We start from the raw sequence: 25,474 nt of genomic DNA on the forward strand, positions 1-25,474 counted from the left end.
CGCGTCTGACACAGCTGTTGCGAGACACAGTCGGCCGAGCTTTGCTGTGCACAGCCACTTGCAGTCGCGAGAGTTGAATTCCGCGGTGGCTCCGTGGCCGTGATCGTCTAGTGGTCAGGACATTGCGTTGTGGCCGCAACAACCCAGGCTCGAATCCGGGTCACGGCACTTTTTAAAGTTCTGCCTTGCTGTCGCTGCAATGACGATAGTGACCCAGTGATTGAAATCACGGTGCCCTCCTGATTTTGTGCTCATGTTCCTCAGGCTGCAGGTGGCACTACCGATTCCTTATAAACACGCGATGCCGCCGCACCAGGGCGCTGGCAGCTGCCTGTGTAGTTAATCTCTATTCGAAAAGGGCAGTCGTTCGAGGTGCGATGTTCGAGCAACCAGTCGCAGCAGATCAGGAAGCTGTGTCGTGCACTGCATTCTACAAATGCCAGGAACACTGGTGTAGGTAGCGTGGCCGAGCGGTCTAAGGCGCTGGTTTAAGGCACCAGTCTCTTCGGAGGCGTGGGTTCGAATCCCACCGCTGCCAATTTTTACTTCTCGTTTTTGTGCCATTGCGGTGTGTTCTCGTGGGGTACAACGCAGCTCCTGTGACCGCCGCGTCGCGTAGGTAGCGTGGCCGAGCGGTCTAAGGCGCTGGTTTCAGGCACCAGTCTCTTCGGAGGCGTGGGTTCGAATCCCACCGCTGCCAACGTTTTCTGTCTCGAAAACAGGAGCACTGATTTCCCGCGAAGGAAAAAGCGCAGCGTCGGTTTCTTAAACTGTCGTAGCACAGTGGTGCGTGGTGTAACAACAGGATTCACAGGCGCAGTTTGGTCTCATGATTGCTGGCGTTCGTCTCCACGAGATGCGTCCCGAGCATGCCGTTCTACGAAGTGGAAACGTTAATTTTTGCAGTTGTCGTCAAGTAGCGGGTGGGCGCTCGCCGTGTTTGTTGGAGGAGTGCTTGTGTCGTTATCCGGTGTCGTCTAGTGGCTGGGATACCTGGCTCTCGCCCAGGAGGCCTGGGTTCGATTCCCGGTACCGGAAATGCACATTTTATTGCTCCTCTTATGCGACTTGTCCCGACTTAGCTCGACTGACGCTCCGCTGACGCTTGCAGAAAACTACGTAAAATATGATTCGCGGCCACAAGTGACGGCGAGAGAGATGCGACATCTGTCCACCTCTTATCCGGGCACATACCTGCGGTCAACAGACTTGGAGGACTGCAAGACATTGCCACGGGGGTTGAATGCAGCTAACCACTCTGCTCAGTGTCCATCAGCGCGGGCACGTTCGTTTGCCAGTATACATATAATGGAGACCGCGTCTGACACAGCTGTTGCGAGACACAGTCGGCCGAGCTTTGCTGTGCACAGCCACTTGCAGTCGCGAGAGTTGAATTCCGCGGTGGCTCCGTGGCCGTGATCGTCTAGTGGTCAGGACATTGCGTTGTGGCCGCAACAACCCAGGCTCGAATCCGGGTCACGGCACTTTTTAAAGTTCTGCCTTGCTGTCGCTGCAATGACGATAGTGACCCAGTGATTGAAATCACGGTGCCCTCCTGATTTTGTGCTCATGTTCCTCAGGCTGCAGGTGGCACTACCGATTCCTTATAAACACGCGATGCCGCCGCACCAGGGCGCTGGCAGCTGCCTGTGTAGTTAATCTCTATTCGAAAAGGGCAGTCGTTCGAGGTGCGATGTTCGAGCAACCAGTCGCAGCAGATCAGGAAGCTGTGTCGTGCACTGCATTCTACAAATGCCAGAAACACTGGTGTAGGTAGCGTGGCCGAGCGGTCTAAGGCGCTGGTTTAAGGCACCAGTCTCTTCGGAGGCGTGGGTTCGAATCCCACCGCTGCCAATTTTTACTTCTCGTTTTTGTGCCATTGCGGTGTGTTCTCGTGGGGTACAACGCAGCTCCTGTGACCGCCGCGTCGCGTAGGTAGCGTGGCCGAGCGGTCTAAGGCGCTGGTTTCAGGCACCAGTCTCTTCGGAGGCGTGGGTTCGAATCCCACCGCTGCCAACGTTTTCTGTCTCGAAAACAGGAGCACTGATTTCCCGCGAAGGAAAAAGCGCAGCGTCGGTTTCTTAAACTGTCGTAGCACAGTGGTGCGTGGTGTAACAACAGGATTCACCGGCGCAGTTTGGTCTCATGATTGCTGGCGTTCGTCTCCACGAGATGCGTCCCGAGCATGCCGTTCTACGAAGTGGAAACGTTAATTTTTGCAGTTGTCGTCAAGTAGCGGGTGGGCGCTCGCCGTGTTTGTTGGAGGAGTGCTTGTGTCGTTATCCGGTGTCGTCTAGTGGCTGGGATACCTGGCTCTCGCCCAGGAGGCCTGGGTTCGATTCCCGGTACCGGAAATGCACATTTTATTGCTCCTCTTATGCGACTTGTCCCGACTTAGCTCGACTGACGCTCCGCTGACGCTTGCAGAAAACTACGTAAAATATGATTCGCGGCCACAAGTGACGGCGAGAGAGATGCGACATCTGTCCACCTCTTATCCGGGCACATACCTGCGGTCAACAGACTTGGAGGACTGCAAGACATTGCCACGGGGGTTGAATGCAGCTAACCACTCTGCTCAGTGTCCATCAGCGCGGGCACGTTCGTTTGCCAGTATACATATAATGGAGACCGCGTCTGACACAGCTGTTGCGAGACACAGTCGGCCGAGCTTTGCTGTGCACAGCCACTTGCAGTCGCGAGAGTTGAATTCCGCGGTGGCTCCGTGGCCGTGATCGTCTAGTGGTCAGGACATTGCGTTGTGGCCGCAACAACCCAGGCTCGAATCCGGGTCACGGCACTTTTTAAAGTTCTGCCTTGCTGTCGCTGCAATGACGATAGTGACCCAGTGATTGAAATCACGGTGCCCTCCTGATTTTGTGCTCATGTTCCTCAGGCTGCAGGTGGCACTACCGATTCCTTATAAACACGCGATGCCGCCGCACCAGGGCGCTGGCAGCTGCCTGTGTAGTTAATCTCTATTCGAAAAGGGCAGTCGTTCGAGGTGCGATGTTCGAGCAACCAGTCGCAGCAGATCAGGAAGCTGTGTCGTGCACTGCATTCTACAAATGCCAGGAACACTGGTGTAGGTAGCGTGGCCGAGCGGTCTAAGGCGCTGGTTTAAGGCACCAGTCTCTTCGGAGGCGTGGGTTCGAATCCCACCGCTGCCAATTTTTACTTCTCGTTTTTGTGCCATTGCGGTGTGTTCTCGTGGGGTACAACGCAGCTCCTGTGACCGCCGCGTCGCGTAGGTAGCGTGGCCGAGCGGTCTAAGGCGCTGGTTTCAGGCACCAGTCTCTTCGGAGGCGTGGGTTCGAATCCCACCGCTGCCAACGTTTTCTGTCTCGAAAACAGGAGCACTGATTTCCCGCGAAGGAAAAAGCGCAGCGTCGGTTTCTTAAACTGTCGTAGCACAGTGGTGCGTGGTGTAACAACAGGATTCACCGGCGCAGTTTGGTCTCATGATTGCTGGCGTTCGTCTCCACGAGATGCGTCCCGAGCATGCCGTTCTACGAAGTGGAAACGTTAATTTTTGCAGTTGTCGTCAAGTAGCGGGTGGGCGCTCGCCGTGTTTGTTGGAGGAGTGCTTGTGTCGTTATCCGGTGTCGTCTAGTGGCTGGGATACCTGGCTCTCGCCCAGGAGGCCTGGGTTCGATTCCCGGTACCGGAAATGCACATTTTATTGCTCCTCTTATGCGACTTGTCCCGACTTAGCTCGACTGACGCTCCGCTGACGCTTGCAGAAAACTACGTAAAATATGATTCGCGGCCACAAGTGACGGCGAGAGAGATGCGACATCTGTCCACCTCTTATCCGGGCACATACCTGCGGTCAACAGACTTGGAGGACTGCAAGACATTGCCACGGGGGTTGAATGCAGCTAACCACTCTGCTCAGTGTCCATCAGCGCGGGCACGTTCGTTTGCCAGTATACATATAATGGAGACCGCGTCTGACACAGCTGTTGCGAGACACAGTCGGCCGAGCTTTGCTGTGCACAGCCACTTGCAGTCGCGAGAGTTGAATTCCGCGGTGGCTCCGTGGCCGTGATCGTCTAGTGGTCAGGACATTGCGTTGTGGCCGCAACAACCCAGGCTCGAATCCGGGTCACGGCACTTTTTAAAGTTCTGCCTTGCTGTCGCTGCAATGACGATAGTGACCCAGTGATTGAAATCACGGTGCCCTCCTGATTTTGTGCTCATGTTCCTCAGGCTGCAGGTGGCACTACCGATTCCTTATAAACACGCGATGCCGCCGCACCAGGGCGCTGGCAGCTGCCTGTGTAGTTAATCTCTATTCGAAAAGGGCAGTCGTTCGAGGTGCGATGTTCGAGCAACCAGTCGCAGCAGATCAGGAAGCTGTGTCGTGCACTGCATTCTACAAATGCCAGGAACACTGGTGTAGGTAGCGTGGCCGAGCGGTCTAAGGCGCTGGTTTAAGGCACCAGTCTCTTCGGAGGCGTGGGTTCGAATCCCACCGCTGCCAATTTTTACTTCTCGTTTTTGTGCCATTGCGGTGTGTTCTCGTGGGGTACAACGCAGCTCCTGTGACCGCCGCGTCGCGTAGGTAGCGTGGCCGAGCGGTCTAAGGCGCTGGTTTCAGGCACCAGTCTCTTCGGAGGCGTGGGTTCGAATCCCACCGCTGCCAACGTTTTCTGTCTCGAAAACAGGAGCACTGATTTCCCGCGAAGGAAAAAGCGCAGCGTCGGTTTCTTAAACTGTCGTAGCACAGTGGTGCGTGGTGTAACAACAGGATTCACCGGCGCAGTTTGGTCTCATGATTGCTGGCGTTCGTCTCCACGAGATGCGTCCCGAGCATGCCGTTCTACGAAGTGGAAACGTTAATTTTTGCAGTTGTCGTCAAGTAGCGGGTGGGCGCTCGCCGTGTTTGTTGGAGGAGTGCTTGTGTCGTTATCCGGTGTCGTCTAGTGGCTGGGATACCTGGCTCTCGCCCAGGAGGCCTGGGTTCGATTCCCGGTACCGGAAATGCACATTTTATTGCTCCTCTTATGCGACTTGTCCCGACTTAGCTCGACTGACGCTCCGCTGACGCTTGCAGAAAACTACGTAAAATATGATTCGCGGCCACAAGTGACGGCGAGAGAGATGCGACATCTGTCCACCTCTTATCCGGGCACATACCTGCGGTCAACAGACTTGGAGGACTGCAAGACATTGCCACGGGGGTTGAATGCAGCTAACCACTCTGCTCAGTGTCCATCAGCGCGGGCACGTTCGTTTGCCAGTATACATATAATGGAGACCGCGTCTGACACAGCTGTTGCGAGACACAGTCGGCCGAGCTTTGCTGTGCACAGCCACTTGCAGTCGCGAGAGTTGAATTCCGCGGTGGCTCCGTGGCCGTGATCGTCTAGTGGTCAGGACATTGCGTTGTGGCCGCAACAACCCAGGCTCGAATCCGGGTCACGGCACTTTTTAAAGTTCTGCCTTGCTGTCGCTGCAATGACGATAGTGACCCAGTGATTGAAATCACGGTGCCCTCCTGATTTTGTGCTCATGTTCCTCAGGCTGCAGGTGGCACTACCGATTCCTTATAAACACGCGATGCCGCCGCACCAGGGCGCTGGCAGCTGCCTGTGTAGTTAATCTCTATTCGAAAAGGGCAGTCGTTCGAGGTGCGATGTTCGAGCAACCAGTCGCAGCAGATCAGGAAGCTGTGTCGTGCACTGCATTCTACAAATGCCAGGAACACTGGTGTAGGTAGCGTGGCCGAGCGGTCTAAGGCGCTGGTTTAAGGCACCAGTCTCTTCGGAGGCGTGGGTTCGAATCCCACCGCTGCCAATTTTTACTTCTCGTTTTTGTGCCATTGCGGTGTGTTCTCGTGGGGTACAACGCAGCTCCTGTGACCGCCGCGTCGCGTAGGTAGCGTGGCCGAGCGGTCTAAGGCGCTGGTTTCAGGCACCAGTCTCTTCGGAGGCGTGGGTTCGAATCCCACCGCTGCCAACGTTTTCTGTCTCGAAAACAGGAGCACTGATTTCCCGCGAAGGAAAAAGCGCAGCGTCGGTTTCTTAAACTGTCGTAGCACAGTGGTGCGTGGTGTAACAACAGGATTCACCGGCGCAGTTTGGTCTCATGATTGCTGGCGTTCGTCTCCACGAGATGCGTCCCGAGCATGCCGTTCTACGAAGTGGAAACGTTAATTTTTGCAGTTGTCGTCAAGTAGCGGGTGGGCGCTCGCCGTGTTTGTTGGAGGAGTGCTTGTGTCGTTATCCGGTGTCGTCTAGTGGCTGGGATACCTGGCTCTCGCCCAGGAGGCCTGGGTTCGATTCCCGGTACCGGAAATGCACATTTTATTGCTCCTCTTATGCGACTTGTCCCGACTTAGCTCGACTGACGCTCCGCTGACGCTTGCAGAAAACTACGTAAAATATGATTCGCGGCCACAAGTGACGGCGAGAGAGATGCGACATCTGTCCACCTCTTATCCGGGCACATACCTGCGGTCAACAGACTTGGAGGACTGCAAGACATTGCCACGGGGGTTGAATGCAGCTAACCACTCTGCTCAGTGTCCATCAGCGCGGGCACGTTCGTTTGCCAGTATACATATAATGGAGACCGCGTCTGACACAGCTGTTGCGAGACACAGTCGGCCGAGCTTTGCTGTGCACAGCCACTTGCAGTCGCGAGAGTTGAATTCCGCGGTGGCTCCGTGGCCGTGATCGTCCAGTGGTCAGGACATTGCGTTGTGGCCGCAACAACCCAGGCTCGAATCCGGGTCACGGCACTTTTTAAAGTTCTGCCTTGCTGTCGCTGCAATGACGATAGTGACCCAGTGATTGAAATCACGGTGCCCTCCTGATTTTGTGCTCATGTTCCTCAGGCTGCAGGTGGCACTACCGATTCCTTATAAACACGCGATGCCGCCGCACCAGGGCGCTGGCAGCTGCCTGTGTAGTTAATCTCTATTCGAAAAGGGCAGTCGTTCGAGGTGCGATGTTCGAGCAACCAGTCGCAGCAGATCAGGAAGCTGTGTCGTGCACTGCATTCTACAAATGCCAGGAACACTGGTGTAGGTAGCGTGGCCGAGCGGTCTAAGGCGCTGGTTTAAGGCACCAGTCTCTTCGGAGGCGTGGGTTCGAATCCCACCGCTGCCAATTTTTACTTCTCGTTTTTGTGCCATTGCGGTGTGTTCTCGTGGGGTACAACGCAGCTCCTGTGACCGCCGCGTCGCGTAGGTAGCGTGGCCGAGCGGTCTAAGGCGCTGGTTTCAGGCACCAGTCTCTTCGGAGGCGTGGGTTCGAATCCCACCGCTGCCAACGTTTTCTGTCTCGAAAACAGGAGCACTGATTTCCCGCGAAGGAAAAAGCGCAGCGTCGGTTTCTTAAACTGTCGTAGCACAGTGGTGCGTGGTGTAACAACAGGATTCACCGGCGCAGTTTGGTCTCATGATTGCTGGCGTTCGTCTCCACGAGATGCGTCCCGAGCATGCCGTTCTACGAAGTGGAAACGTTAATTTTTGCAGTTGTCGTCAAGTAGCGGGTGGGCGCTCGCCGTGTTTGTTGGAGGAGTGCTTGTGTCGTTATCCGGTGTCGTCTAGTGGCTGGGATACCTGGCTCTCGCCCAGGAGGCCTGGGTTCGATTCCCGGTACCGGAAATGCACATTTTATTGCTCCTCTTATGCGACTTGTCCCGACTTAGCTCGACTGACGCTCCGCTGACGCTTGCAGAAAACTACGTAAAATATGATTCGCGGCCACAAGTGACGGCGAGAGAGATGCGACATCTGTCCACCTCTTATCCGGGCACATACCTGCGGTCAACAGACTTGGAGGACTGCAAGACATTGCCACGGGGGTTGAATGCAGCTAACCACTCTGCTCAGTGTCCATCAGCGCGGGCACGTTCGTTTGCCAGTATACATATAATGGAGACCGCGTCTGACACAGCTGTTGCGAGACACAGTCGGCCGAGCTTTGCTGTGCACAGCCACTTGCAGTCGCGAGAGTTGAATTCCGCGGTGGCTCCGTGGCCGTGATCGTCTAGTGGTCAGGACATTGCGTTGTGGCCGCAACAACCCAGGCTCGAATCCGGGTCACGGCACTTTTTAAAGTTCTGCCTTGCTGTCGCTGCAATGACGATAGTGACCCAGTGATTGAAATCACGGTGCCCTCCTGATTTTGTGCTCATGTTCCTCAGGCTGCAGGTGGCACTACCGATTCCTTATAAACACGCGATGCCGCCGCACCAGGGCGCTGGCAGCTGCCTGTGTAGTTAATCTCTATTCGAAAAGGGCAGTCGTTCGAGGTGCGATGTTCGAGCAACCAGTCGCAGCAGATCAGGAAGCTGTGTCGTGCACTGCATTCTACAAATGCCAGGAACACTGGTGTAGGTAGCGTGGCCGAGCGGTCTAAGGCGCTGGTTTAAGGCACCAGTCTCTTCGGAGGCGTGGGTTCGAATCCCACCGCTGCCAATTTTTACTTCTCGTTTTTGTGCCATTGCGGTGTGTTCTCGTGGGGTACAACGCAGCTCCTGTGACCGCCGCGTCGCGTAGGTAGCGTGGCCGAGCGGTCTAAGGCGCTGGTTTCAGGCACCAGTCTCTTCGGAGGCGTGGGTTCGAATCCCACCGCTGCCAACGTTTTCTGTCTCGAAAACAGGAGCACTGATTTCCCGCGAAGGAAAAAGCGCAGCGTCGGTTTCTTAAACTGTCGTAGCACAGTGGTGCGTGGTGTAACAACAGGATTCACCGGCGCAGTTTGGTCTCATGATTGCTGGCGTTCGTCTCCACGAGATGCGTCCCGAGCATGCCGTTCTACGAAGTGGAAACGTTAATTTTTGCAGTTGTCGTCAAGTAGCGGGTGGGCGCTCGCCGTGTTTGTTGGAGGAGTGCTTGTGTCGTTATCCGGTGTCGTCTAGTGGCTGGGATACCTGGCTCTCGCCCAGGAGGCCTGGGTTCGATTCCCGGTACCGGAAATGCACATTTTATTGCTCCTCTTATGCGACTTGTCCCGACTTAGCTCGACTGACGCTCCGCTGACGCTTGCAGAAAACTACGTAAAATATGATTCGCGGCCACAAGTGACGGCGAGAGAGATGCGACATCTGTCCACCTCTTATCCGGGCACATACCTGCGGTCAACAGACTTGGAGGACTGCAAGACATTGCCACGGGGGTTGAATGCAGCTAACCACTCTGCTCAGTGTCCATCAGCGCGGGCACGTTCGTTTGCCAGTATACATATAATGGAGACCGCGTCTGACACAGCTGTTGCGAGACACAGTCGGCCGAGCTTTGCTGTGCACAGCCACTTGCAGTCGCGAGAGTTGAATTCCGCGGTGGCTCCGTGGCCGTGATCGTCTAGTGGTCAGGACATTGCGTTGTGGCCGCAACAACCCAGGCTCGAATCCGGGTCACGGCACTTTTTAAAGTTCTGCCTTGCTGTCGCTGCAATGACGATAGTGACCCAGTGATTGAAATCACGGTGCCCTCCTGATTTTGTGCTCATGTTCCTCAGGCTGCAGGTGGCACTACCGATTCCTTATAAACACGCGATGCCGCCGCACCAGGGCGCTGGCAGCTGCCTGTGTAGTTAATCTCTATTCGAAAAGGGCAGTCGTTCGAGGTGCGATGTTCGAGCAACCAGTCGCAGCAGATCAGGAAGCTGTGTCGTGCACTGCATTCTACAAATGCCAGGAACACTGGTGTAGGTAGCGTGGCCGAGCGGTCTAAGGCGCTGGTTTAAGGCACCAGTCTCTTCGGAGGCGTGGGTTCGAATCCCACCGCTGCCAATTTTTACTTCTCGTTTTTGTGCCATTGCGGTGTGTTCTCGTGGGGTACAACGCAGCTCCTGTGACCGCCGCGTCGCGTAGGTAGCGTGGCCGAGCGGTCTAAGGCGCTGGTTTCAGGCACCAGTCTCTTCGGAGGCGTGGGTTCGAATCCCACCGCTGCCAACGTTTTCTGTCTCGAAAACAGGAGCACTGATTTCCCGCGAAGGAAAAAGCGCAGCGTCGGTTTCTTAAACTGTCGTAGCACAGTGGTGCGTGGTGTAACAACAGGATTCACCGGCGCAGTTTGGTCTCATGATTGCTGGCGTTCGTCTCCACGAGATGCGTCCCGAGCATGCCGTTCTACGAAGTGGAAACGTTAATTTTTGCAGTTGTCGTCAAGTAGCGGGTGGGCGCTCGCCGTGTTTGTTGGAGGAGTGCTTGTGTCGTTATCCGGTGTCGTCTAGTGGCTGGGATACCTGGCTCTCGCCCAGGAGGCCTGGGTTCGATTCCCGGTACCGGAAATGCACATTTTATTGCTCCTCTTATGCGACTTGTCCCGACTTAGCTCGACTGACGCTCCGCTGACGCTTGCAGAAAACTACGTAAAATATGATTCGCGGCCACAAGTGACGGCGAGAGAGATGCGACATCTGTCCACCTCTTATCCGGGCACATACCTGCGGTCAACAGACTTGGAGGACTGCAAGACATTGCCACGGGGGTTGAATGCAGCTAACCACTCTGCTCAGTGTCCATCAGCGCGGGCACGTTCGTTTGCCAGTATACATATAATGGAGACCGCGTCTGACACAGCTGTTGCGAGACACAGTCGGCCGAGCTTTGCTGTGCACAGCCACTTGCAGTCGCGAGAGTTGAATTCCGCGGTGGCTCCGTGGCCGTGATCGTCTAGTGGTCAGGACATTGCGTTGTGGCCGCAACAACCCAGGCTCGAATCCGGGTCACGGCACTTTTTAAAGTTCTGCCTTGCTGTCGCTGCAATGACGATAGTGACCCAGTGATTGAAATCACGGTGCCCTCCTGATTTTGTGCTCATGTTCCTCAGGCTGCAGGTGGCACTACCGATTCCTTATAAACACGCGATGCCGCCGCACCAGGGCGCTGGCAGCTGCCTGTGTAGTTAATCTCTATTCGAAAAGGGCAGTCGTTCGAGGTGCGATGTTCGAGCAACCAGTCGCAGCAGATCAGGAAGCTGTGTCGTGCACTGCATTCTACAAATGCCAGGAACACTGGTGTAGGTAGCGTGGCCGAGCGGTCTAAGGCGCTGGTTTAAGGCACCAGTCTCTTCGGAGGCGTGGGTTCGAATCCCACCGCTGCCAATTTTTACTTCTCGTTTTTGTGCCATTGCGGTGTGTTCTCGTGGGGTACAACGCAGCTCCTGTGACCGCCGCGTCGCGTAGGTAGCGTGGCCGAGCGGTCTAAGGCGCTGGTTTCAGGCACCAGTCTCTTCGGAGGCGTGGGTTCGAATCCCACCGCTGCCAACGTTTTCTGTCTCGAAAACAGGAGCACTGATTTCCCGCGAAGGAAAAAGCGCAGCGTCGGTTTCTTAAACTGTCGTAGCACAGTGGTGCGTGGTGTAACAACAGGATTCACCGGCGCAGTTTGGTCTCATGATTGCTGGCGTTCGTCTCCACGAGATGCGTCCCGAGCATGCCGTTCTACGAAGTGGAAACGTTAATTTTTGCAGTTGTCGTCAAGTAGCGGGTGGGCGCTCGCCGTGTTTGTTGGAGGAGTGCTTGTGTCGTTATCCGGTGTCGTCTAGTGGCTGGGATACCTGGCTCTCGCCCAGGAGGCCTGGGTTCGATTCCCGGTACCGGAAATGCACATTTTATTGCTCCTCTTATGCGACTTGTCCCGACTTAGCTCGACTGACGCTCCGCTGACGCTTGCAGAAAACTACGTAAAATATGATTCGCGGCCACAAGTGACGGCGAGAGAGATGCGACATCTGTCCACCTCTTATCCGGGCACATACCTGCGGTCAACAGACTTGGAGGACTGCAAGACATTGCCACGGGGGTTGAATGCAGCTAACCACTCTGCTCAGTGTCCATCAGCGCGGGCACGTTCGTTTGCCAGTATACATATAATGGAGACCGCGTCTGACACAGCTGTTGCGAGACACAGTCGGCCGAGCTTTGCTGTGCACAGCCACTTGCAGTCGCGAGAGTTGAATTCCGCGGTGGCTCCGTGGCCGTGATCGTCCAGTGGTCAGGACATTGCGTTGTGGCCGCAACAACCCAGGCTCGAATCCGGGTCACGGCACTTTTTAAAGTTCTGCCTTGCTGTCGCTGCAATGACGATAGTGACCCAGTGATTGAAATCACGGTGCCCTCCTGATTTTGTGCTCATGTTCCTCAGGCTGCAGGTGGCACTACCGATTCCTTATAAACACGCGATGCCGCCGCACCAGGGCGCTGGCAGCTGCCTGTGTAGTTAATCTCTATTCGAAAAGGGCAGTCGTTCGAGGTGCGATGTTCGAGCAACCAGTCGCAGCAGATCAGGAAGCTGTGTCGTGCACTGCATTCTACAAATGCCAGGAACACTGGTGTAGGTAGCGTGGCCGAGCGGTCTAAGGCGCTGGTTTAAGGCACCAGTCTCTTCGGAGGCGTGGGTTCGAATCCCACCGCTGCCAATTTTTACTTCTCGTTTTTGTGCCATTGCGGTGTGTTCTCGTGGGGTACAACGCAGCTCCTGTGACCGCCGCGTCGCGTAGGTAGCGTGGCCGAGCGGTCTAAGGCGCTGGTTTCAGGCACCAGTCTCTTCGGAGGCGTGGGTTCGAATCCCACCGCTGCCAACGTTTTCTGTCTCGAAAACAGGAGCACTGATTTCCCGCGAAGGAAAAAGCGCAGCGTCGGTTTCTTAAACTGTCGTAGCACAGTGGTGCGTGGTGTAACAACAGGATTCACCGGCGCAGTTTGGTCTCATGATTGCTGGCGTTCGTCTCCACGAGATGCGTCCCGAGCATGCCGTTCTACGAAGTGGAAACGTTAATTTTTGCAGTTGTCGTCAAGTAGCGGGTGGGCGCTCGCCGTGTTTGTTGGAGGAGTGCTTGTGTCGTTATCCGGTGTCGTCTAGTGGCTGGGATACCTGGCTCTCGCCCAGGAGGCCTGGGTTCGATTCCCGGTACCGGAAATGCACATTTTATTGCTCCTCTTATGCGACTTGTCCCGACTTAGCTCGACTGACGCTCCGCTGACGCTTGCAGAAAACTACGTAAAATATGATTCGCGGCCACAAGTGACGGCGAGAGAGATGCGACATCTGTCCACCTCTTATCCGGGCACATACCTGCGGTCAACAGACTTGGAGGACTGCAAGACATTGCCACGGGGGTTGAATGCAGCTAACCACTCTGCTCAGTGTCCATCAGCGCGGGCACGTTCGTTTGCCAGTATACATATAATGGAGACCGCGTCTGACACAGCTGTTGCGAGACACAGTCGGCCGAGCTTTGCTGTGCACAGCCACTTGCAGTCGCGAGAGTTGAATTCCGCGGTGGCTCCGTGGCCGTGATCGTCTAGTGGTCAGGACATTGCGTTGTGGCCGCAACAACCCAGGCTCGAATCCGGGTCACGGCACTTTTTAAAAGTTCTGCCTTGCTGTCGCTGCAATGACGATAGTGACCCAGTGATTGAAATCACGGTGCCCTCCTGATTTTGTGCTCATGTTCCTCAGGCTGCAGGTGGCACTACCGATTCCTTATAAACACGCGATGCCGCCGCACCAGGGCGCTGGCAGCTGCCTGTGTAGTTAATCTCTATTCGAAAAGGGCAGTCGTTCGAGGTGCGATGTTCGAGCAACCAGTCGCAGCAGATCAGGAAGCTGTGTCGTGCACTGCATTCTACAAATGCCAGGAACACTGGTGTAGGTAGCGTGGCCGAGCGGTCTAAGGCGCTGGTTTAAGGCACCAGTCTCTTCGGAGGCGTGGGCCCGAACACATCGCGCGCTCGCTCCGGCGTGTCGGGCGGTGTTTACGTGTGCTTCGCAGTCGGCGGCGGTTCATCGCGGTGCCTGTTTCTTCGCTGCTGTAGTCAGCTGAACTGTAAGTTAACATGGATTCTGAAGACCGAGATAATAATATCCAGTGCGAATTTGATAGAAACGTCACCCGACCGTCTGCTTTCGAAATTCATTCGTGAATGAAAAATGACTTGAAAATTCCTGAAAGTGATGTGTTAGGATTGCAATTAGACGCGTTCTTGAACTCTTTGTTTGTTAAATTAAAATGTCCGGAATTGTGCGATGCTCTCGTAAGTGAAAACGGTGGTGTACGAAAATTCAAGCACTCTGATGGGACAATTAGTAATGTTACTGTGTCGAATGCTGGATTTGGTATCCGTAACGTTAGAGTATTCAATCTTCCGTTTGAAACCAGGAATGAGACTATAGCTCGTAGCCTTATGCCTTATGGCACAGTTTTGTCAATTACGAAAGAAAAGTGGTCTTCCGCTTATATCTATCAAGTTGAGAACGGTATTCGTAGTGTCAAAATGATTGTGAGGAAGCACGTTCCCTCGTTTTTGGTTATGGCCGGCCACCGGGCTTTTATTTCGTATAGTGGTCAGCCGCAAACGTGTTCCTATTGCAATGCCACCGACCATTTTCGGCAAAATTGTAGCGTGGCCGAGCGGTCTAAGGCGCTGGTTTAAGGCACCAGTCTCTTCGGAGGCGTGGGTTCGAATCCCACCGCTGCCAATTTTTACTTCTCGTTTTTGTGCCATTGCGGTGTGTTCTCGTGGGGTACAACGCAGCTCCTGTGACCGCCGCGTCGCGTAGGTAGCGTGGCCGAGCGGTCTAAGGCGCTGGTTTCAGGCACCAGTCTCTTCGGAGGCGTGGGTTCGAATCCCACCGCTGCCAACGTTTTCTGTCTCGAAAACAGGAGCACTGATTTCCCGCGAAGGAAAAAGCGCAGCGTCGGTTTCTTAAACTGTCGTAGCACAGTGGTGCGTGGTGTAACAACAGGATTCACCGGCGCAGTTTGGTCTCATGATTGCTGGCGTTCGTCTCCACGAGATGCGTCCCGAGCATGCCGTTCTACGAAGTGGAAACGTTAATTTTTGCAGTTGTCGTCAAGTAGCGGGTGGGCGCTCGCCGTGTTTGTTGGAGGAGTGCTTGTGTCGTTATCCGGTGTCGTCTAGTGGCTGGGATACCTGGCTCTCGCCCAGGAGGCCTGGGTTCGATTCCCGGTACCGGAAATGCACATTTTATTGCTCCTCTTATGCGACTTGTCCCGACTTAGCTCGACTGACGCTCCGCTGACGCTTGCAGAAAACTACGTAAAATATGATTCGCGGCCACAAGTGACGGCGAGAGAGATGCGACATCTGTCCACCTCTTATCCGGGCACATACCTGCGGTCAACAGACTTGGAGGACTGCAAGACATTGCCACGGGGGTTGAATGCAGCTAACCACTCTGCTCAGTGTCCATCAGCGCGGGCACGTTCGTTTGCCAGTATACATATAATGGAGACCGCGTCTGACACAGCTGTTGCGAGACACAGTCGGCCGAGCTTTGCTGTGCACAGCCACTTGCAGTCGCGAGAGTTGAATTCCGCGGTGGCTCCGTGGCCGTGATCGTCTAGTGGTCAGGACATTGCGTTGTGGCCGCAACAACCCAGGCTCGAATCCGGGTCACGGCACTTTTTAAAGTTCTGCCTTGCTGTCGCTGCAATGACGATAGTGACCCAGTGATTGAAATCACGGTGCCCTCCTGATTTTGTGCTCATGTTCCTCAGGCTGCAGGTGGCACTACCGATTCCTTATAAACACGCGATGCCGCCGCACCAGGGCGCTGGCAGCTGCCTGTGTAGTTAATCTCTATGCGAAAAGGGCAGTCGTTCGAGGTGCGATGTTCGAGCAACCAGTCGCAGCAGATCAGGAAGCTGTGTCGTGCACTGCATTCTACAAATGCCAGGAACACTGGTGTAGGTAGCGTGGCCGAGCGGTCTAAGGCGCTGGTTTAAGGCACCAGTCTCTTCGGAGGCGTGGGCCCGAACACATCGCGCGCTCGCTCCGGCGTGTCGGGCGGTGTTTACGTGTGCTTCGCAGTCGGCGGCGGTTCATCGCGGTGCCTGTTTCTTCGCTGCTGTAGTCAGCTGAACTGTAAGTTAACATGGATTCTGAAGACCGAGATAATAATATCCAGTGCGAATTTGATAGAAACGTCACCCGACCGTCTGCTTTCGAAATTCATTCGTGAATGAAAAATGACTTGAAAATTCCTGAAAGTGATGTGTTAGGATTGCAATTAGACGCGTTCTTGAACTCTTTGTTTGTTAAATTAAAATGTCCGGAATTGTGCGATGCTCTCGTAAGTGAAAACGGTGGTGTACGAAAATTCAAGCACTCTGATGGGACAATTAGTAATGTTACTGTGTCGAATGCTGGATTTGGTATCCGTAACGTTAGAGTATTCAATCTTCCGTTTGAAACCAGGAATGAGACTATAGCTCGTAGCCTTATGCCTTATGGCACAGTTTTGTCAATTACGAAAGAAAAGTGGTCTTCCGCTTATATCTATCAAGTTGAGAACGGTATTCGTAGTGTCAAAATGATTGTGAGGAAGCACGTTCCCTCGTTTTTGGTTATGGCCGGCCACCGGGCTTTTATTTCGTATAGTGGTCAGCCGCAAACGTGTTCCTATTGCAATGCCACCGACCATTTTCGGCAAAATTGTAGCGTGGCCGAGCGGTCTAAGGCGCTGGTTTAAGGCACCAGTCTCTTCGGAGGCGTGGGTTCGAATCCCACCGCTGCCAATTTTTACTTCTCGTTTTTGTGCCATTGCGGTGTGTTCTCGTGGGGTACAACGCAGCTCCTGTGACCGCCGCGTCGCGTAGGTAGCGTGGCCGAGCGGTCTAAGGCGCTGGTTTCAGGCACCAGTCTCTTCGGAGGCGTGGGTTCGAATCCCACCGCTGCCAACGTTTTCTGTCTCGAAAACAGGAGCACTGATTTCCCGCGAAGGAAAAAGCGCAGCGTCGGTTTCTTAAACTGTCGTAGCACAGTGGTGCGTGGTGTAACAACAGGATTCACCGGCGCAGTTTGGTCTCATGATTGCTGGCGTTCGTCTCCACGAGATGCGTCCCGAGCATGCCGTTCTACGAAGTGGAAACGTTAATTTTTGCAGTTGTCGTCAAGTAGCGGGTGGGCGCTCGCCGTGTTTGTTGGAGGAGTGCTTGTGTCGTTATCCGGTGTCGTCTAGTGGCTGGGATACCTGGCTCTCGCCCAGGAGGCCTGGGTTCGATTCCCGGTACCGGAAATGCACATTTTATTGCTCCTCTTATGCGACTTGTCCCGACTTAGCTCGACTGACGCTCCGCTGACGCTTGCAGAAAACTACGTAAAATATGATTCGCGGCCACAAGTGACGGCGAGAGAGATGCGACATCTGTCCACCTCTTATCCGGGCACATACCTGCGGTCAACAGACTTGGAGGACTGCAAGACATTGCCACGGGGGTTGAATGCAGCTAACCACTCTGCTCAGTGTCCATCAGCGCGGGCACGTTCGTTTGCCAGTATACATATAATGGAGACCGCGTCTGACACAGCTGTTGCGAGACACAGTCGGCCGAGCTTTGCTGTGCACAGCCACTTGCAGTCGCGAGAGTTGAATTCCGCGGTGGCTCCGTGGCCGTGATCGTCTAGTGGTCAGGACATTGCGTTGTGGCCGCAACAACCCAGGCTCGAATCCGGGTCACGGCACTTTTTAAAGTTCTGCCTTGCTGTCGCTGCAATGACGATAGTGACCCAGTGATTGAAATCACGGTGCCCTCCTGATTTTGTGCTCATGTTCCTCAGGCTGCAGGTGGCACTACCGATTCCTTATAAACACGCGATGCCGCCGCACCAGGGCGCTGGCAGCTGCCTGTGTAGTTAATCTCTATGCGAAAAGGGCAGTCGTTCGAGGTGCGATGTTCGAGCAACCAGTCGCAGCAGATCAGGAAGCTGTGTCGTGCACTGCATTCTACAAATGCCAGGAACACTGGTGTAGGTAGCGTGGCCGAGCGGTCTAAGGCGCTGGTTTAAGGCACCAGTCTCTTCGGAGGCGTGGGCCCGAACACATCGCGCGCTCGCTCCGGCGTGTCGGGCGGTGTTTACGTGTGCTTCGCAGTCGGCGGCGGTTCATCGCGGTGCCTGTTTCTTCGCTGCTGTAGTCAGCTGAACTGTAAGTTAACATGGATTCTGAAGACCGAGATAATAATATCCAGTGCGAATTTGATAGAAACGTCACCCGACCGTCTGCTTTCGAAATTCATTCGTGAATGAAAAATGACTTGAAAATTCCTGAAAGTGATGTGTTAGGATTGCAATTAGACGCGTTCTTGAACTCTTTGTTTGTTAAATTAAAATGTCCGGAATTGTGCGATGCTCTCGTAAGTGAAAACGGTGGTGTACGAAAATTCAAGCACTCTGATGGGACAATTAGTAATGTTACTGTGTCGAATGCTGGATTTGGTATCCGTAACGTTAGAGTATTCAATCTTCCGTTTGAAACCAGGAATGAGACTATAGCTCGTAGCCTTATGCCTTATGGCACAGTTTTGTCAATTACGAAAGAAAAGTGGTCTTCCGCTTATATCTATCAAGTTGAGAACGGTATTCGTAGTGTCAAAATGATTGTGAGGAAGCACGTTCCCTCGTTTTTGGTTATGGCCGGCCACCGGGCTTTTATTTCGTATAGTGGTCAGCCGCAAACGTGTTCCTATTGCAATGCCACCGACCATTTTCGGCAAAATTGTAGCGTGGCCGAGCGGTCTAAGGCGCTGGTTTAAGGCACCAGTCTCTTCGGAGGCGTGGGTTCGAATCCCACCGCTGCCAATTTTTACTTCTCGTTTTTGTGCCATTGCGGTGTGTTCTCGTGGGGTACAACGCAGCTCCTGTGACCGCCGCGTCGCGTAGGTAGCGTGGCCGAGCGGTCTAAGGCGCTGGTTTCAGGCACCAGTCTCTTCGGAGGCGTGGGTTCGAATCCCACCGCTGCCAACGTTTTCTGTCTCGAAAACAGGAGCACTGATTTCCCGCGAAGGAAAAAGCGCAGCGTCGGTTTCTTAAACTGTCGTAGCACAGTGGTGCGTGGTGTAACAACAGGATTCACCGGCGCAGTTTGGTCTCATGATTGCTGGCGTTCGTCTCCACGAGATGCGTCCCGAGCATGCCGTTCTACGAAGTGGAAACGTTAATTTTTGCAGTTGTCGTCAAGTAGCGGGTGGGCGCTCGCCGTGTTTGTTGGAGGAGTGCTTGTGTCGTTATCCGGTGTCGTCTAGTGGCTGGGATACCTGGCTCTCGCCCAGGAGGCCTGGGTTCGATTCCCGGTACCGGAAATGCACATTTTATTGCTCCTCTTATGCGACTTGTCCCGACTTAGCTCGACTGACGCTCCGCTGACGCTTGCAGAAAACTACGTAAAATATGATTCGCGGCCACAAGTGACGGCGAGAGAGATGCGACATCTGTCCACCTCTTATCCGGGCACATACCTGCGGTCAACAGACTTGGAGGACTGCAAGACATTGCCACGGGGGTTGAATGCAGCTAACCACTCTGCTCAGTGTCCATCAGCGCGGGCACGTTCGTTTGCCAGTATACATATAATGGAGACCGCGTCTGACACAGCTGTTGCGAGACACAGTCGGCCGAGCTTTGCTGTGCACAGCCACTTGCAGTCGCGAGAGTTGAATTCCGCGGTGGCTCCGTGGCCGTGATCGTCTAGTGGTCAGGACATTGCGTTGTGGCCGCAACAACCCAGGCTCGAATCCGGGTCACGGCACTTTTTAAAGTTCTGCCTTGCTGTCGCTGCAATGACGATAGTGACCCAGTGATTGAAATCACGGTGCCCTCCTGATTTTGTGCTCATGTTCCTCAGGCTGCAGGTGGCACTACCGATTCCTTATAAACACGCGATGCCGCCGCACCAGGGCGCTGGCAGCTGCCTGTGTAGTTAATCTCTATGCGAAAAGGGCAGTCGTTCGAGGTGCGATGTTCGAGCAACCAGTCGCAGCAGATCAGGAAGCTGTGTCGTGCACTGCATTCTACAAATGCCAGGAACACTGGTGTAGGTAGCGTGGCCGAGCGGTCTAAGGCGCTGGTTTAAGGCACCAGTCTCTTCGGAGGCGTGGGTTCGAATCCCACCGCTGCCAATTTTTACTTCTCGTTTTTGTGCCATTGCGGTGTGTTCTCGTGGGGTACAACGCAGCTCCTGTGACCGCCGCGTCGCGTAGGTAGCGTGGCCGAGCGGTCTAAGGCGCTGGTTTCAGGCACCAGTCTCTTCGGAGGCGTGGGTTCGAATCCCACCGCTGCCAACGTTTTCTGTCTCGAAAACAGGAGCACTGATTTCCCGCGAAGGAAAAAGCGCAGCGTCGGTTTCTTAAACTGTCGTAGCACAGTGGTGCGTGGTGTAACAACAGGATTCACCGGCGCAGTTTGGTCTCATGATTGCTGGCGTTCGTCTCCACGAGATGCGTCCCGAGCATGCCGTTCTACGAAGTGGAAACGTTAATTTTTGCAGTTGTCGTCAAGTAGCGGGTGGGCGCTCGCCGTGTTTGTTGGAGGAGTGCTTGTGTCGTTATCCGGTGTCGTCTAGTGGCTGGGATACCTGGCTCTCGCCCAGGAGGCCTGGGTTCGATTCCCGGTACCGGAAATGCACATTTTATTGCTCCTCTTATGCGACTTGTCCCGACTTAGCTCGACTGACGCTCCGCTGACGCTTGCAGAAAACTACGTAAAATATGATTCGCGGCCACAAGTGACGGCGAGAGAGATGCGACATCTGTCCACCTCTTATCCGGGCACATACCTGCGGTCAACAGACTTGGAGGACTGCAAGACATTGCCACGGGGGTTGAATGCAGCTAACCACTCTGCTCAGTGTCCATCAGCGCGGGCACGTTCGTTTGCCAGTATACATATAATGGAGACCGCGTCTGACACAGCTGTTGCGAGACACAGTCGGCCGAGCTTTGCTGTGCACAGCCACTTGCAGTCGCGAGAGTTGAATTCCGCGGTGGCTCCGTGGCCGTGATCGTCTAGTGGTCAGGACATTGCGTTGTGGCCGCAACAACCCAGGCTCGAATCCGGGTCACGGCACTTTTTAAAGTTCTGCCTTGCTGTCGCTGCAATGACGATAGTGACCCAGTGATTGAAATCACGGTGCCCTCCTGATTTTGTGCTCATGTTCCTCAGGCTGCAGGTGGCACTACCGATTCCTTATAAACACGCGATGCCGCCGCACCAGGGCGCTGGCAGCTGCCTGTGTAGTTAATCTCTATTCGAAAAGGGCAGTCGTTCGAGGTGCGATGTTCGAGCAACCAGTCGCAGCAGATCAGGAAGCTGTGTCGTGCACTGCATTCTACAAATGCCAGGAACACTGGTGTAGGTAGCGTGGCCGAGCGGTCTAAGGCGCTGGTTTAAGGCACCAGTCTCTTCGGAGGCGTGGGTTCGAATCCCACCGCTGCCAATTTTTACTTCTCGTTTTTGTGCCATTGCGGTGTGTTCTCGTGGGGTACAACGCAGCTCCTGTGACCGCCGCGTCGCGTAGGTAGCGTGGCCGAGCGGTCTAAGGCGCTGGTTTCAGGCACCAGTCTCTTCGGAGGCGTGGGTTCGAATCCCACCGCTGCCAACGTTTTCTGTCTCGAAAACAGGAGCACTGATTTCCCGCGAAGGAAAAAGCGCAGCGTCGGTTTCTTAAACTGTCGTAGCACAGTGGTGCGTGGTGTAACAACAGGATTCACCGGCGCAGTTTGGTCTCATGATTGCTGGCGTTCGTCTCCACGAGATGCGTCCCGAGCATGCCGTTCTACGAAGTGGAAACGTTAATTTTTGCAGTTGTCGTCAAGTAGCGGGTGGGCGCTCGCCGTGTTTGTTGGAGGAGTGCTTGTGTCGTTATCCGGTGTCGTCTAGTGGCTGGGATACCTGGCTCTCGCCCAGGAGGCCTGGGTTCGATTCCCGGTACCGGAAATGCACATTTTATTGCTCCTCTTATGCGACTTGTCCCGACTTAGCTCGACTGACGCTCCGCTGACGCTTGCAGAAAACTACGTAAAATATGATTCGCGGCCACAAGTGACGGCGAGAGAGATGCGACATCTGTCCACCTCTTATCCGGGCACATACCTGCGGTCAACAGACTTGGAGGACTGCAAGACATTGCCACGGGGGTTGAATGCAGCTAACCACTCTGCTCAGTGTCCATCAGCGCGGGCACGTTCGTTTGCCAGTATACATATAATGGAGACCGCGTCTGACACAGCTGTTGCGAGACACAGTCGGCCGAGCTTTGCTGTGCACAGCCACTTGCAGTCGCGAGAGTTGAATTCCGCGGTGGCTCCGTGGCCGTGATCGTCTAGTGGTCAGGACATTGCGTTGTGGCCGCAACAACCCAGGCTCGAATCCGGGTCACGGCACTTTTTAAAGTTCTGCCTTGCTGTCGCTGCAATGACGATAGTGACCCAGTGATTGAAATCACGGTGCCCTCCTGATTTTGTGCTCATGTTCCTCAGGCTGCAGGTGGCACTACCGATTCCTTATAAACACGCGATGCCGCCGCACCAGGGCGCTGGCAGCTGCCTGTGTAGTTAATCTCTATTCGAAAAGGGCAGTCGTTCGAGGTGCGATGTTCGAGCAACCAGTCGCAGCAGATCAGGAAGCTGTGTCGTGCACTGCATTCTACAAATGCCAGGAACACTGGTGTAGGTAGCGTGGCCGAGCGGTCTAAGGCGCTGGTTTAAGGCACCAGTCTCTTCGGAGGCGTGGGTTCGAATCCCACCGCTGCCAATTTTTACTTCTCGTTTTTGTGCCATTGCGGTGTGTTCTCGTGGGGTACAACGCAGCTCCTGTGACCGCCGCGTCGCGTAGGTAGCGTGGCCGAGCGGTCTAAGGCGCTGGTTTCAGGCACCAGTCTCTTCGGAGGCGTGGGTTCGAATCCCACCGCTGCCAACGTTTTCTGTCTCGAAAACAGGAGCACTGATTTCCCGCGAAGGAAAAAGCGCAGCGTCGGTTTCTTAAACTGTCGTAGCACAGTGGTGCGTGGTGTAACAACAGGATTCACCGGCGCAGTTTGGTCTCATGATTGCTGGCGTTCGTCTCCACGAGATGCGTCCCGAGCATGCCGTTCTACGAAGTGGAAACGTTAATTTTTGCAGTTGTCGTCAAGTAGCGGGTGGGCGCTCGCCGTGTTTGTTGGAGGAGTGCTTGTGTCGTTATCCGGTGTCGTCTAGTGGCTGGGATACCTGGCTCTCGCCCAGGAGGCCTGGGTTCGATTCCCGGTACCGGAAATGCACATTTTATTGCTCCTCTTATGCGACTTGTCCCGACTTAGCTCGACTGACGCTCCGCTGACGCTTGCAGAAAACTACGTAAAATATGATTCGCGGCCACAAGTGACGGCGAGAGAGATGCGACATCTGTCCACCTCTTATCCGGGCACATACCTGCGGTCAACAGACTTGGAGGACTGCAAGACATTGCCACGGGGGTTGAATGCAGCTAACCACTCTGCTCAGTGTCCATCAGCGCGGGCACGTTCGTTTGCCAGTATACATATAATGGAGACCGCGTCTGACACAGCTGTTGCGAGACACAGTCGGCCGAGCTTTGCTGTGCACAGCCACTTGCAGTCGCGAGAGTTGAATTCCGCGGTGGCTCCGTGGCCGTGATCGTCTAGTGGTCAGGACATTGCGTTGTGGCCGCAACAACCCAGGCTCGAATCCGGGTCACGGCACTTTTTAAAGTTCTGCCTTGCTGTCGCTGCAATGACGATAGTGACCCAGTGATTGAAATCACGGTGCCCTCCTGATTTTGTGCTCATGTTCCTCAGGCTGCAGGTGGCACTACCGATTCCTTATAAACACGCGATGCCGCCGCACCAGGGCGCTGGCAGCTGCCTGTGTAGTTAATCTCTATTCGAAAAGGGCAGTCGTTCGAGGTGCGATGTTCGAGCAACCAGTCGCAGCAGATCAGGAAGCTGTGTCGTGCACTGCATTCTACAAATGCCAGGAACACTGGTGTAGGTAGCGTGGCCGAGCGGTCTAAGGCGCTGGTTTAAGGCACCAGTCTCTTCGGAGGCGTGGGTTCGAATCCCACCGCTGCCAATTTTTACTTCTCGTTTTTGTGCCATTGCGGTGTGTTCTCGTGGGGTACAACGCAGCTCCTGTGACCGCCGCGTCGCGTAGGTAGCGTGGCCGAGCGGTCTAAGGCGCTGGTTTCAGGCACCAGTCTCTTCGGAGGCGTGGGTTCGAATCCCACCGCTGCCAACGTTTTCTGTCTCGAAAACAGGAGCACTGATTTCCCGCGAAGGAAAAAGCGCAGCGTCGGTTTCTTAAACTGTCGTAGCACAGTGGTGCGTGGTGTAACAACAGGATTCACCGGCGCAGTTTGGTCTCATGATTGCTGGCGTTCGTCTCCACGAGATGCGTCCCGAGCATGCCGTTCTACGAAGTGGAAACGTTAATTTTTGCAGTTGTCGTCAAGTAGCGGGTGGGCGCTCGCCGTGTTTGTTGGAGGAGTGCTTGTGTCGTTATCCGGTGTCGTCTAGTGGCTGGGATACCTGGCTCTCGCCCAGGAGGCCTGGGTTCGATTCCCGGTACCGGAAATGCACATTTTATTGCTCCTCTTATGCGACTTGTCCCGACTTAGCTCGACTGACGCTCCGCTGACGCTTGCAGAAAACTACGTAAAATATGATTCGCGGCCACAAGTGACGGCGAGAGAGATGCGACATCTGTCCACCTCTTATCCGGGCACATACCTGCGGTCAACAGACTTGGAGGACTGCAAGACATTGCCACGGGGGTTGAATGCAGCTAACCACTCTGCTCAGTGTCCATCAGCGCGGGCACGTTCGTTTGCCAGTATACATATAATGGAGACCGCGTCTGACACAGCTGTTGCGAGACACAGTCGGCCGAGCTTTGCTGTGCACAGCCACTTGCAGTCGCGAGAGTTGAATTCCGCGGTGGCTCCGTGGCCGTGATCGTCTAGTGGTCAGGACATTGCGTTGTGGCCGCAACAACCCAGGCTCGAATCCGGGTCACGGCACTTTTTAAAGTTCTGCCTTGCTGTCGCTGCAATGACGATAGTGACCCAGTGATTGAAATCACGGTGCCCTCCTGATTTTGTGCTCATGTTCCTCAGGCTGCAGGTGGCACTACCGATTCCTTATAAACACGCGATGCCGCCGCACCAGGGCGCTGGCAGCTGCCTGTGTAGTTAATCTCTATTCGAAAAGGGCAGTCGTTCGAGGTGCGATGTTCGAGCAACCAGTCGCAGCAGATCAGGAAGCTGTGTCGTGCACTGCATTCTACAAATGCCAGGAACACTGGTGTAGGTAGCGTGGCCGAGCGGTCTAAGGCGCTGGTTTAAGGCACCAGTCTCTTCGGAGGCGTGGGTTCGAATCCCACCGCTGCCAATTTTTACTTCTCGTTTTTGTGCCATTGCGGTGTGTTCTCGTGGGGTACAACGCAGCTCCTGTGACCGCCGCGTCGCGTAGGTAGCGTGGCCGAGCGGTCTAAGGCGCTGGTTTCAGGCACCAGTCTCTTCGGAGGCGTGGGTTCGAATCCCACCGCTGCCAACGTTTTCTGTCTCGAAAACAGGAGCACTGATTTCCCGCGAAGGAAAAAGCGCAGCGTCGGTTTCTTAAACTGTCGTAGCACAGTGGTGCGTGGTGTAACAACAGGATTCACCGGCGCAGTTTGGTCTCATGATTGCTGGCGTTCGTCTCCACGAGATGCGTC

The 25,474-nt window shown here is 54.7% G+C and overlaps 53 non-coding genes across 53 annotated transcripts; all 53 read left to right on the top strand.

Moving 5' to 3' along the window:
- The first annotated feature begins 456 nt into the window (after positions 1–456).
- Positions 457–538, top strand: Trnal-aag. Its single transcript has one exon. It is a non-coding gene; the product is annotated as a tRNA-Leu (tRNA).
- An 80-nt stretch (positions 539–618) lies between these two features.
- Positions 619–700, top strand: Trnal-cag. The gene has a single exon. It is a non-coding gene; the product is annotated as a tRNA-Leu (tRNA).
- Positions 701–966: 266 nt separating this feature from the next.
- On the top strand, positions 967–1,038 carry Trnae-cuc. Its single transcript has one exon. It is a non-coding gene; the product is annotated as a tRNA-Glu (tRNA).
- Positions 1,039–1,772: 734 nt separating this feature from the next.
- On the top strand, positions 1,773–1,854 carry Trnal-aag. Its single transcript has one exon. It is a non-coding gene; the product is annotated as a tRNA-Leu (tRNA).
- An 80-nt stretch (positions 1,855–1,934) lies between these two features.
- Trnal-cag lies at positions 1,935–2,016 on the top strand. The gene has a single exon. It is a non-coding gene; the product is annotated as a tRNA-Leu (tRNA).
- Positions 2,017–2,282: 266 nt separating this feature from the next.
- Trnae-cuc lies at positions 2,283–2,354 on the top strand. The gene has a single exon. It is a non-coding gene; the product is annotated as a tRNA-Glu (tRNA).
- A 734-nt stretch (positions 2,355–3,088) lies between these two features.
- Trnal-aag lies at positions 3,089–3,170 on the top strand. Its single transcript has one exon. It is a non-coding gene; the product is annotated as a tRNA-Leu (tRNA).
- Positions 3,171–3,250: 80 nt separating this feature from the next.
- Trnal-cag lies at positions 3,251–3,332 on the top strand. The gene has a single exon. It is a non-coding gene; the product is annotated as a tRNA-Leu (tRNA).
- A 266-nt stretch (positions 3,333–3,598) lies between these two features.
- On the top strand, positions 3,599–3,670 carry Trnae-cuc. Its single transcript has one exon. It is a non-coding gene; the product is annotated as a tRNA-Glu (tRNA).
- A 734-nt stretch (positions 3,671–4,404) lies between these two features.
- Trnal-aag lies at positions 4,405–4,486 on the top strand. The gene has a single exon. It is a non-coding gene; the product is annotated as a tRNA-Leu (tRNA).
- Positions 4,487–4,566: 80 nt separating this feature from the next.
- Trnal-cag lies at positions 4,567–4,648 on the top strand. The gene has a single exon. It is a non-coding gene; the product is annotated as a tRNA-Leu (tRNA).
- Positions 4,649–4,914: 266 nt separating this feature from the next.
- On the top strand, positions 4,915–4,986 carry Trnae-cuc. The gene has a single exon. It is a non-coding gene; the product is annotated as a tRNA-Glu (tRNA).
- Positions 4,987–5,720: 734 nt separating this feature from the next.
- Trnal-aag lies at positions 5,721–5,802 on the top strand. Its single transcript has one exon. It is a non-coding gene; the product is annotated as a tRNA-Leu (tRNA).
- An 80-nt stretch (positions 5,803–5,882) lies between these two features.
- Trnal-cag lies at positions 5,883–5,964 on the top strand. The gene has a single exon. It is a non-coding gene; the product is annotated as a tRNA-Leu (tRNA).
- A 266-nt stretch (positions 5,965–6,230) lies between these two features.
- On the top strand, positions 6,231–6,302 carry Trnae-cuc. Its single transcript has one exon. It is a non-coding gene; the product is annotated as a tRNA-Glu (tRNA).
- Positions 6,303–7,036: 734 nt separating this feature from the next.
- Trnal-aag lies at positions 7,037–7,118 on the top strand. The gene has a single exon. It is a non-coding gene; the product is annotated as a tRNA-Leu (tRNA).
- Positions 7,119–7,198: 80 nt separating this feature from the next.
- Positions 7,199–7,280, top strand: Trnal-cag. Its single transcript has one exon. It is a non-coding gene; the product is annotated as a tRNA-Leu (tRNA).
- A 266-nt stretch (positions 7,281–7,546) lies between these two features.
- Trnae-cuc lies at positions 7,547–7,618 on the top strand. The gene has a single exon. It is a non-coding gene; the product is annotated as a tRNA-Glu (tRNA).
- Positions 7,619–8,352: 734 nt separating this feature from the next.
- Trnal-aag lies at positions 8,353–8,434 on the top strand. The gene has a single exon. It is a non-coding gene; the product is annotated as a tRNA-Leu (tRNA).
- An 80-nt stretch (positions 8,435–8,514) lies between these two features.
- Trnal-cag lies at positions 8,515–8,596 on the top strand. Its single transcript has one exon. It is a non-coding gene; the product is annotated as a tRNA-Leu (tRNA).
- A 266-nt stretch (positions 8,597–8,862) lies between these two features.
- Trnae-cuc lies at positions 8,863–8,934 on the top strand. Its single transcript has one exon. It is a non-coding gene; the product is annotated as a tRNA-Glu (tRNA).
- A 734-nt stretch (positions 8,935–9,668) lies between these two features.
- Positions 9,669–9,750, top strand: Trnal-aag. Its single transcript has one exon. It is a non-coding gene; the product is annotated as a tRNA-Leu (tRNA).
- An 80-nt stretch (positions 9,751–9,830) lies between these two features.
- Positions 9,831–9,912, top strand: Trnal-cag. The gene has a single exon. It is a non-coding gene; the product is annotated as a tRNA-Leu (tRNA).
- Positions 9,913–10,178: 266 nt separating this feature from the next.
- Trnae-cuc lies at positions 10,179–10,250 on the top strand. Its single transcript has one exon. It is a non-coding gene; the product is annotated as a tRNA-Glu (tRNA).
- Positions 10,251–10,984: 734 nt separating this feature from the next.
- On the top strand, positions 10,985–11,066 carry Trnal-aag. Its single transcript has one exon. It is a non-coding gene; the product is annotated as a tRNA-Leu (tRNA).
- Positions 11,067–11,146: 80 nt separating this feature from the next.
- Trnal-cag lies at positions 11,147–11,228 on the top strand. Its single transcript has one exon. It is a non-coding gene; the product is annotated as a tRNA-Leu (tRNA).
- A 266-nt stretch (positions 11,229–11,494) lies between these two features.
- Trnae-cuc lies at positions 11,495–11,566 on the top strand. Its single transcript has one exon. It is a non-coding gene; the product is annotated as a tRNA-Glu (tRNA).
- A 734-nt stretch (positions 11,567–12,300) lies between these two features.
- Positions 12,301–12,382, top strand: Trnal-aag. The gene has a single exon. It is a non-coding gene; the product is annotated as a tRNA-Leu (tRNA).
- Positions 12,383–12,462: 80 nt separating this feature from the next.
- Positions 12,463–12,544, top strand: Trnal-cag. Its single transcript has one exon. It is a non-coding gene; the product is annotated as a tRNA-Leu (tRNA).
- Positions 12,545–12,810: 266 nt separating this feature from the next.
- On the top strand, positions 12,811–12,882 carry Trnae-cuc. The gene has a single exon. It is a non-coding gene; the product is annotated as a tRNA-Glu (tRNA).
- A 1,473-nt stretch (positions 12,883–14,355) lies between these two features.
- Positions 14,356–14,445, top strand: Trnal-aag. Its single transcript has one exon. It is a non-coding gene; the product is annotated as a tRNA-Leu (tRNA).
- Positions 14,446–14,525: 80 nt separating this feature from the next.
- Positions 14,526–14,607, top strand: Trnal-cag. The gene has a single exon. It is a non-coding gene; the product is annotated as a tRNA-Leu (tRNA).
- A 266-nt stretch (positions 14,608–14,873) lies between these two features.
- Positions 14,874–14,945, top strand: Trnae-cuc. Its single transcript has one exon. It is a non-coding gene; the product is annotated as a tRNA-Glu (tRNA).
- A 1,472-nt stretch (positions 14,946–16,417) lies between these two features.
- Trnal-aag lies at positions 16,418–16,507 on the top strand. Its single transcript has one exon. It is a non-coding gene; the product is annotated as a tRNA-Leu (tRNA).
- Positions 16,508–16,587: 80 nt separating this feature from the next.
- Positions 16,588–16,669, top strand: Trnal-cag. Its single transcript has one exon. It is a non-coding gene; the product is annotated as a tRNA-Leu (tRNA).
- A 266-nt stretch (positions 16,670–16,935) lies between these two features.
- Trnae-cuc lies at positions 16,936–17,007 on the top strand. The gene has a single exon. It is a non-coding gene; the product is annotated as a tRNA-Glu (tRNA).
- A 1,472-nt stretch (positions 17,008–18,479) lies between these two features.
- Trnal-aag lies at positions 18,480–18,569 on the top strand. Its single transcript has one exon. It is a non-coding gene; the product is annotated as a tRNA-Leu (tRNA).
- Positions 18,570–18,649: 80 nt separating this feature from the next.
- Positions 18,650–18,731, top strand: Trnal-cag. The gene has a single exon. It is a non-coding gene; the product is annotated as a tRNA-Leu (tRNA).
- A 266-nt stretch (positions 18,732–18,997) lies between these two features.
- Positions 18,998–19,069, top strand: Trnae-cuc. The gene has a single exon. It is a non-coding gene; the product is annotated as a tRNA-Glu (tRNA).
- Positions 19,070–19,803: 734 nt separating this feature from the next.
- On the top strand, positions 19,804–19,885 carry Trnal-aag. The gene has a single exon. It is a non-coding gene; the product is annotated as a tRNA-Leu (tRNA).
- Positions 19,886–19,965: 80 nt separating this feature from the next.
- On the top strand, positions 19,966–20,047 carry Trnal-cag. The gene has a single exon. It is a non-coding gene; the product is annotated as a tRNA-Leu (tRNA).
- Positions 20,048–20,313: 266 nt separating this feature from the next.
- Positions 20,314–20,385, top strand: Trnae-cuc. The gene has a single exon. It is a non-coding gene; the product is annotated as a tRNA-Glu (tRNA).
- A 734-nt stretch (positions 20,386–21,119) lies between these two features.
- On the top strand, positions 21,120–21,201 carry Trnal-aag. The gene has a single exon. It is a non-coding gene; the product is annotated as a tRNA-Leu (tRNA).
- Positions 21,202–21,281: 80 nt separating this feature from the next.
- Trnal-cag lies at positions 21,282–21,363 on the top strand. The gene has a single exon. It is a non-coding gene; the product is annotated as a tRNA-Leu (tRNA).
- Positions 21,364–21,629: 266 nt separating this feature from the next.
- Positions 21,630–21,701, top strand: Trnae-cuc. The gene has a single exon. It is a non-coding gene; the product is annotated as a tRNA-Glu (tRNA).
- Positions 21,702–22,435: 734 nt separating this feature from the next.
- On the top strand, positions 22,436–22,517 carry Trnal-aag. The gene has a single exon. It is a non-coding gene; the product is annotated as a tRNA-Leu (tRNA).
- Positions 22,518–22,597: 80 nt separating this feature from the next.
- Trnal-cag lies at positions 22,598–22,679 on the top strand. The gene has a single exon. It is a non-coding gene; the product is annotated as a tRNA-Leu (tRNA).
- Positions 22,680–22,945: 266 nt separating this feature from the next.
- Trnae-cuc lies at positions 22,946–23,017 on the top strand. Its single transcript has one exon. It is a non-coding gene; the product is annotated as a tRNA-Glu (tRNA).
- A 734-nt stretch (positions 23,018–23,751) lies between these two features.
- On the top strand, positions 23,752–23,833 carry Trnal-aag. The gene has a single exon. It is a non-coding gene; the product is annotated as a tRNA-Leu (tRNA).
- An 80-nt stretch (positions 23,834–23,913) lies between these two features.
- Positions 23,914–23,995, top strand: Trnal-cag. The gene has a single exon. It is a non-coding gene; the product is annotated as a tRNA-Leu (tRNA).
- Positions 23,996–24,261: 266 nt separating this feature from the next.
- Trnae-cuc lies at positions 24,262–24,333 on the top strand. Its single transcript has one exon. It is a non-coding gene; the product is annotated as a tRNA-Glu (tRNA).
- Positions 24,334–25,067: 734 nt separating this feature from the next.
- On the top strand, positions 25,068–25,149 carry Trnal-aag. The gene has a single exon. It is a non-coding gene; the product is annotated as a tRNA-Leu (tRNA).
- An 80-nt stretch (positions 25,150–25,229) lies between these two features.
- Trnal-cag lies at positions 25,230–25,311 on the top strand. The gene has a single exon. It is a non-coding gene; the product is annotated as a tRNA-Leu (tRNA).
- Positions 25,312–25,474: the final 163 nt, after the last annotated feature.

The sequence above is a fragment of the Schistocerca piceifrons genome, unplaced genomic scaffold, assembly GCF_021461385.2.
Source record: "Schistocerca piceifrons isolate TAMUIC-IGC-003096 unplaced genomic scaffold, iqSchPice1.1 HiC_scaffold_623, whole genome shotgun sequence".
NCBI lineage: Eukaryota > Metazoa > Arthropoda > Insecta > Orthoptera > Acrididae > Schistocerca > Schistocerca piceifrons.